Genomic DNA, 8,854 nt, shown 5'->3' on the forward strand with positions numbered 1-8,854 from the left:
ATACTTATTTATAAAATATATAAAATTTAAATTTCGTATTAAATAAAAATAAGAAAATTAAACAACTTATAAATTTATTATTTTAAGATATTAAATTAAAAATGATATTAAATATATTATGGAATTTAACTAAAGTCTCATTAATATTAAATCTTCTTAGTGCATCTCTTTCAATGCATTTTACACTTAAATTTTTAATAATAATATATATTGAATTATTATTGAATAAGATTGGAAAGAAAAACATGCGACGATTTGATAAGCTATTAATTAGTTACTTAATGTTAAAGTTTAAGAGTTTTGCTATAAAGTTAGTAATACCTAACAAATCCAAGATCTGAAAGAATGCTTATTGGTTAGCTAAATCTACAAGTTGTTTTAAGGTGTTTGTATATAAAATTTTGATTGATGGTTACTTTCTGCCAACTTGTTCAACAAAGTATATAAATATAATGGATCTCCATCAAAAGTACATGTTGAGCATCAAAATGTATTTTAGGGTTTTAGCAAATCCTCCATAAAACTTAGTTAATCATACTTTTTCAACTTGCATAAATAAAGTACATATATATAAAAAAAAAAAAACAATGGACTAGAGTCTTACGTGAACATACGCGTCAACTGAAAATTGATAATAAAGGTGATAATAATTTTATATTATATTATTCATACGTGTGTCTATACATAAACTTCATATTTTATTCTGTGATTATTTGATGATTTTTTATATCTGAAAGTAAAGAGAATGATGAAATGAAGTAAAATAAAATAATAAACGAGGTTGCATTATTTAGTTCTTCCTGACTGGCCCATTATACAGAAATATGATACTTTATACCTGTAATTAAATAGATACTTTCTAAGTACTGATTAATATGATATAACTTTGGTCCTTGATTTGATTATTTTTTTAATTATAATCAGCACTGGCCCTATACAACAAAGAACAACAATGTGATAAGTTCAACCAGCTAGGAATAATTATCAGAAACGTCTTCTTCAATTCCATATCAAACAACTAATAATTAAAAATAGTGTCATATATAAGATTCTCAATTATAAAAACATTTTACATATTTTCTAACTTTGACTAAGCTCTGATAATAATTGAAACAGCTAAACATTCACTCAGCATACAGCAAAATCTGCAAAATAATAATGCTTGCGGCTATAAAAGGCCAAAATATATGGAATCATAAATATATAAGAAAATAGAAAAACAAAGAATAAAACAATTTGCTTAATTTAACAAATTTGCTGTTCTGTTTTTCTTGCTGTACTTATCTGACTTTTTTTGCTGTTTGATAAGACGTTGCTGTGATTAACTGCGGGTAGCATTCATTGAGTCTAATATCGATCCATGCATTTCTCTACATATACATGTATAGATGTTTTCATCAAGAATATTCTCACGTGCTCTAATTAATCGAGTCAAAAAAATATGTTAATATATGATAATTTATTAACATACTTAGATCATAACATTACATAACTCTAATTAAGCTAGAGTTAAACAAATTCTCAAAACTTAAACTATATCTTTGCAAACTTAATAATACGTTAGTAATCAACCAGCTGAGATCCAACTTTACCTGTTAATTTCCAATCCTAATTTAGACAATCTATCATGTGTGGTGAGTCACCAATCTTAATTTATTTATACATTAATAAATATTTAAATATTAATATTTATTTCAATGTTTTTATTTTAGTGAAAGAATAGGTGCTTCATTTATATAAAGAAAAGAGTAGATATAATTCATTTCATTTTAATGTTACGTACTTACAAGTTGGAAAATAAAGCTGATGGAGATGATGATATAATATTGAAAGTGATGGCTAACCAGATCTCATGCATGGTTCTTTATTTCTTCCTTGCAATGAGTTTTTTTTTTTCTTTAAAAAAAAAACTAAACTTTTGTTGAGCGAAAACTTTGACTAAATCGCATGTTGTATCAAAGAGTTTAGTTTTCTTCACCATTCCTTGATCATGGTCTTGTCGCGATTCAGATCCTAACGTTGGAGAATGCAACATGTTCCACCAGGAATGAACCTTTTTTTCCTTTTACGAGTGCTAGCATGCACACAGCAAATAGTTGTTTAATATATATTCTCTCTATATTTAATATTAATATTAATTTATATTATTTTGCACCTAGTTATATATATATATATATATATATATATATATATATATATATATATATATATATATATTAAAAAAAATAAAAAATATTACTGGAATAAACTCTAATCATGATTCTATTACCATATTAAAAAGTGGATTTTAAGTCTAATTCAACATCACAAAATCAATTTATAAGATGAAGTTTGCATTCCACTTATATATTATAAATTAGCCTGAGACTTCTATCAATACTCTAAAATATTTATCACTTAAATATGTTTTCTTTCTTTATATTTTTATATTATGAGAATGGAAATACCTAAAGATTACTATGCATATCTAATATTATGTTTACGTATCTCTATCGTATTTTAGTTTTAGTAAGAGAACGTATTGTCTATTCTTGTACCAAATAATCATGTTTCTAATAGACTTGGGTATTCCTATTTTATAGGATTTGTGAAACAAAAAGCTATATATTGCACTGTTTATTAATGTCTACCTTAAAAACAAATCTCCTTCACATAATAATAAGTTATAATTTATTTTATTTTAGTTCGAGATTTAAGACAAAAATGTGATTTTAGTAAAAGACTAGAGTTGATATTTGAAAATTTAGAATCGTGACATAAATGACTGTCTTGATAAGGGAAAATCAAGGTAAATAATAAAAGAATCAGTGAAATAAAATTTAAAAAATGTATAAATATTAAATACCATGTGTGGAACGTGTTATTACAAAGTGTATTTCGATCAAACAAGCCAGCTAAATAATTTATAATGCCTTTTTTATACTTTTAAAAATAGAAATTCGAACTAATTAGGGTCACTCAAATTAATCACTTGTTGTGTGTAAATAACAATAAAGTTATATACTACGTACAAGAAATAATCAATAGAATGAAAGATACTTTTCCATTTCAAAACGAAGCTCTAAATAATAATCAAAAATAAGATAATGATACTTTAACAATAATTTTTTGATAACATTTTAACATCATCGACGTGTCATGCTTTAATTGGTTCAAAATTACTCCACAATCAATAATAATAATCATAAACACCAACATTGACCAATCACAGAATAACACACGTAGATGATGTTGAAATATTACCAAAAAAATATTGTCAAAGTATCATTATCCTAAAAAATAATTTCTAACTTTAATATATTTAATATTTATTATATGGGATAATGATATTTTGACAATATATTTTTAACAACATTTTTCAGATATATAAACAATATTAAAATATTATAAAAAAATATTGTCAAAGTAATATTATCTTATCACAAGTATTTACTTAGCAGACAAACGTTGATTAAAACTGAAAATTAAACAAGAAATTTGAAAGAAGTCTGAATAAAGCACATAATTTTTGAATATGGCAAAGTAAACACTTTAAATGTGTCCAAGCTTTCAGAATGATCAATGAACATGGAGATGAATATGAAGAGTAGTTGATATGATAGAATAGGTATTGGAAAAAGAAAGAACTGCTTGCATGTTGAATCACCAGCTGGCTTGGGAAAAGTAGGAGTAATACAGAACAGAACCATGGCAATGGAACTTTGAAAATCGAGGAGGAAACTTTGGTGTTGAAAATTGGGTCAAGGAAAAGGCACATGGAAAGAGTCAGAGGAAAAGGGTGGTGTACAGTGTAAGTGGCACATGAGCTGTGATCCATTATCCGTACCTTTCACATGCAGCAGATAAGTACAAAACTCATTAAGATGAACATCAACTCCAACATTTTGTCTTTATTCCTTTATCACTCTTCTTCCTGTGCCTTCCCTGCCACCCTAGTGTTTCATCCAAACAGCTCTCTAATTCTCTTTTCGCCTAAGATTCTACTCGTTTCAGATTATCCAAATATAAATTTAAATCTCTCATTAAATAAAAATAAAATTAATCATCATATAAAAAAATTATAAAAGTTTTAAAATAGAAAGTAGTGTCAATTCGTGTAAACTCAGGTTCACATCATTCTACGTAACAAAAAATTGTATTTAGTTACGGAGTACCACAAACATAACGGGTTTATTTTCAGTTTACTAGGAAAAAGCATGTAACTAAAAAAACATTTATATATCCACGTTGTTTATATAGAGTAATTTGATTTAAAAGAGATACTTTTTTTTAATATGTAATATAAATTCAATTTCGGATTTCTGTCTACAATAAATATTTCCTAATGAGTACTCAGTTTTTTCAGTAAAGAAAATTGATCTTGTTGCAAACAGAAAGATGCTTTGGTTTGAAAAAAGTAACAGCAGATATCAACATTAATGAACTTGAAAGAGACCCGTTTGCATTGCTCAGATCGCTAAGAAACAAGGACCAAATATATAAGTGAATGAATTTTTGAAATTCTGAACCTTTTAAATCACTTGGCCTTTTACGTAATTGTAAATGTGCAACTTATATTGATTTTTAATATTGATTTAAAATTTTTAATACGAGCAATGTTAATTTCTTTTTTTTTTTATAAATTTTAAAGCTTGGTGATGGGAGGGAATATATTTTTGAAAAAGAAAATTGGATAGCATGATGAAAGGAGAGGTGGCTTATCTTATCTTATCTATCACTGTTTCTTGTTGTCGTCATTCATCACGAGGAATCAATCCTTAACATGTATATACATTGTGTTGACAGTGTGCTACATAATCTTCCATTCTTGAAAAAAAAAAATTTTCTTAACTCTATTTTTATTTTCTATTGCGACAAAAATTTAAAAAAGTCATTTAGCATTGTTATTTTTATAAAAAGAATATAAAAAATTAGCTCTATTCATCTTGCCATGTCTACATTACTTATTATTTTGTGTCAAAATTAAAATGTTATACATGTAGTTTTTAATCCAAGAGATAGAAACAGTTTTTGAAGGAACCCAATAGCTCTATAACCCTGACCAGCCTTCTTTAAAAAGAGATCTTGAAGTTCATATGGTATACATAATTTGGCTTCGTATTTTATATTAGATTTTTAATTTCATGTTTATTAAGAAAATAATACTTATGGTTTTTAACTTTATTTACGTTAAAAGTTATAATTTTTCCGACTTTATGTTTTGAGGTTAAAAAATATTATAACTTTCAAATTAATTACAGTTTGAGGTGAATTTATGTTTTAACTACCTTAAACATATTTAACTCGATATTATATAGAACTTAAAACTGATTGTGATGTTTTAATTGCCTCTCAAACCAGTCCTAATACATTTTCAAGTATTTATAAAGTTACAATTACTTTCTGTACATATATTCAATTATGCAAGTTTTACATATTACAAGTATTTACAGTATTTTTCATCAGTAAATGTGTGAAGTATAATTAACTCTACAATCATTAAATGGTTAATAAATAGGGTAGAGTTATTTAGATGAAAAGCTTGTGATGAATAATGGCACATGACTGAAACTAGATGAATGTGGGTTCAGAATTGAAGAGGTTGTTGGAGTGAATTATGAGTGAGTTACTATGTATTTCACTCGAAGGTTGTTCCCATGTACACATCATATAATCTTTAGTTGTACTTTGTGCCATAGAGGAGCTGCCCTAGGTAGTTGTGGAAAATATAATTAATTTCTTTCTAATAATTAGTATGGTTTTCTATTATTATATATTTCATTACACATCTAGGCTCTTCTATGTCTTTAGAGAAAGACGTTGTTTTGTTGTGTCCATGAAAGTAGATGATGTGAATTAAAGCATAGACAAAGAAGAACTAAACTAAGCCGAGGAAGAAAGAAAAACATGCGATAAAGAAAACCATAATAAGAGAAAAAATATATATAAGCCATATTTAAATAATAAAATCCAACTTAGAAAAAAAAAACCTTTACAGTAGTGGGAGATTTGACGTGGTTTCACACTATCCAGTATAAACAGGAACAAAATTGGAAGAGGACCACCAACTTCTTCAAATAGAATCTTTAAAATTAGAATTTTTTACTAGGTTAAAATAATTTGTGTACATGACAATTATAGTTGATTGCATCTTTTTTTATTTTATTGGTGTGATGTTTTGTGAATAAAAATCAATGATTTTATATTATTTAATTTAAAATTTGTTCTAATGTCTTTAAATTAGATTTATATGAATTGAATATTTGAACGATTAGTTATACTAATTAGAATATTTTTTAACAGTGATTTTCTTGTCACATAATATAATTGGGATAATTTTTAGTATACATAGATTTTAAGTTAATCCTTGTTGTGAGGGTAAATCAATTTTTTTTTTATATTTAATTGTTGTGAACTTGAGTATATAGAGCTATAAGAAAAACAATTATTGTATAAAATTGATTTTGTCTAATTTTTATGATTATAATAATGTAAATGGTTAGAAATGGTAAAGACAATTATTTTTGTGATCTATATGTTGAGAGATACTTGACCAAGTTGTCAACTCAGATATGTGTTAATATTAACAAACTTTAGTCTAATAGTTTCATTCTTTTACTCTTAACCTTTTCAAAACATATACTTTGTCCTACACCTTGGTAAGGAGAACAAGTAAATATTGAGTAAAATAAATAAAGGTATGAGATCAGTTTGTGATAGGATATATAAACACCCTACCATGGTAATGAGATTTGATAAGTTTGGGATAGGGTGTTCCTTACCCTAGGTAAAAAAAAAAGAGGGAAGACAACAAATTTCATGTGATGAAAAGGGATTGTGGTGTGGAAAGGATGTGAAAACTTTTGGGAGAATTATTGTGTATAAAGATAGCAAATATCATGATGCCTTTGAATTATTTACATTTAGTTATTCTCTTCGGCTTAGTTGTGCTTTTGAATTCTTGAAAAATCATATTTCTTCTATCCAAGCCTCACTAAAACTTTGAAAGACCTTTTAATATAACCATATGTGTGAATTTTGTAAATTATATGATAGAAAAAAGTTGATAAAGTGGTTTTATAATATGTTGATTATGAGTGATCATTGATAAACACATGGTGGAGAACCTAGGGTTTACAAAATTGAAAGAATAGGGAAGAAATTAAAACCATGGATCAAAATTAAGGTCTCGCCTAAGGTTCTTGGTAGTTGCTTCATGCTCCAATAGTGCCTCTCATTCGCATTCCACCTCCAATTTCGTGACCCATCTTCCTCCTCAATCCAAAAGGGATAAAACCTCCATGGATGAAGATAAAGACCCAAGGAAGAGAAGGGAGGGTTTTCTAGTAGCTCAAATAGTCTCCAAGAGTCTATCTCCAAGACCTCAAGTGAATTCTAGTCATGAGAAAGGAAGAAGATACCAAAACCCTCATGAAAACATGTTTAAATACATAATTTCACATATCAGGCCCAACATTCTCGTTGGACGAATTGGCATAGCTCACCAAGCAACTTGGCCTTACTTGCTAGACAAATTGGTCTTTCTTGCTAGACAAATTGGGTCAAACTAACTAGGTTTAAAAAGTGTACTTGAATGAATTGTAATTGATAATTATTGTATATTCTTCAATCTTTTTTAAATTTCCACTTATCTACCCAATATTCCACAAATAAAATCTAAATATTTCTCTTTTATGTAAAACCCCAGAAAAAAATGATATTTTAGAAGTGATGATAGTCTAAAATAGTGAGACTCGATTATTTTAATGTTAAATGATTTTATTATAAATAGTTTTGTTATAAACGAGTTTCATTATTTTAAAACGTACCATCTCTCTAGAAACCACTTTTCTAGAGTTCTCTACCTTCTCTCTAAGAGTTCTAACTCCTGAGTCATCTCTTTGACGATCAGGAGGTGTCTAGACGATTATGGCATCAAGGTCTAGAAATACAACTGATCAATTTATGTTTTAGAGCAAGTAAGCTTTTACTCGTTTTTCTGTCCTCTTTGCTTCGGTCAATGATCATGCACAAAACTGTTATGCATGTATCATTTGGTTCTCTTTTCTTGCTCTTGGTGAATTTAGAGTTCTAAGAACTCTGTCCGTTTCAATTTTGGTGTCTCGTAGGTCCGTTTGAGAATTTCTTGCGTTTCAAGCGACCAGCGGGACGCTTCCGTGGGTTGAACTGTTATTTTGAAGTAAGGGAAGCTAGACCTTGTCTTAATTTCTGTTTTTGTTATAAATTTTGGTATCATTATAAGTTATAGACGATTTTGAGAAATTGGTATGATTGTGTATGTTATGTATGTCTCATGGATGATTTTAATAGTATGATGTTGTGTATATTTTGTATGGTGTGATTGTGATGCTTGATAATGTCATGATTGAGTGTGATAATGATGTTTTACTATTGAAAACTGAATTCAAAGTAGTGGTGAGGTGAAAGGGTTAAATTCTTGAGTTTTAAGTCTAAAAAGTGGGGTTTTGATGAGTGAATTTGAGAAATAGGTATGAAAGTGAGAAGTTAACTGATTTAGCATTGTTTTGTGGTTAATTAGGACTTGTTAGAAGTGTTGGATGATTGAAAATCGATATGTAGCAAAGAGGGGGATTCATAGGTTAAAGTTTCAAGTGTTTTTGGTGTAAAAAGGGGGTTTTGAGTAGTGAGATTTTGAAATAAAAGGTGTAAACTGTTTTGGAGAGTTTAAAGCATATTTTGAGACCAATTAGGACTTGTTTAGAGCTTCATATACGAAAAATCTGTCATGGAAGTGTTAATTGCTTCATAGGATGAGTTTCTAATCCATTTTGGAGGTTTTAAGTGTTGGAAATTGAAAGTAGGAGGACTGAGATTGATGTGTGCATATTTATGC

The sequence above is a fragment of the Vigna umbellata genome, chromosome 6, assembly GCF_029865625.1.
Source record: "Vigna umbellata cultivar VRB3 chromosome 6, Vumbellata_1.0, whole genome shotgun sequence".
NCBI lineage: Eukaryota > Viridiplantae > Streptophyta > Magnoliopsida > Fabales > Fabaceae > Vigna > Vigna umbellata.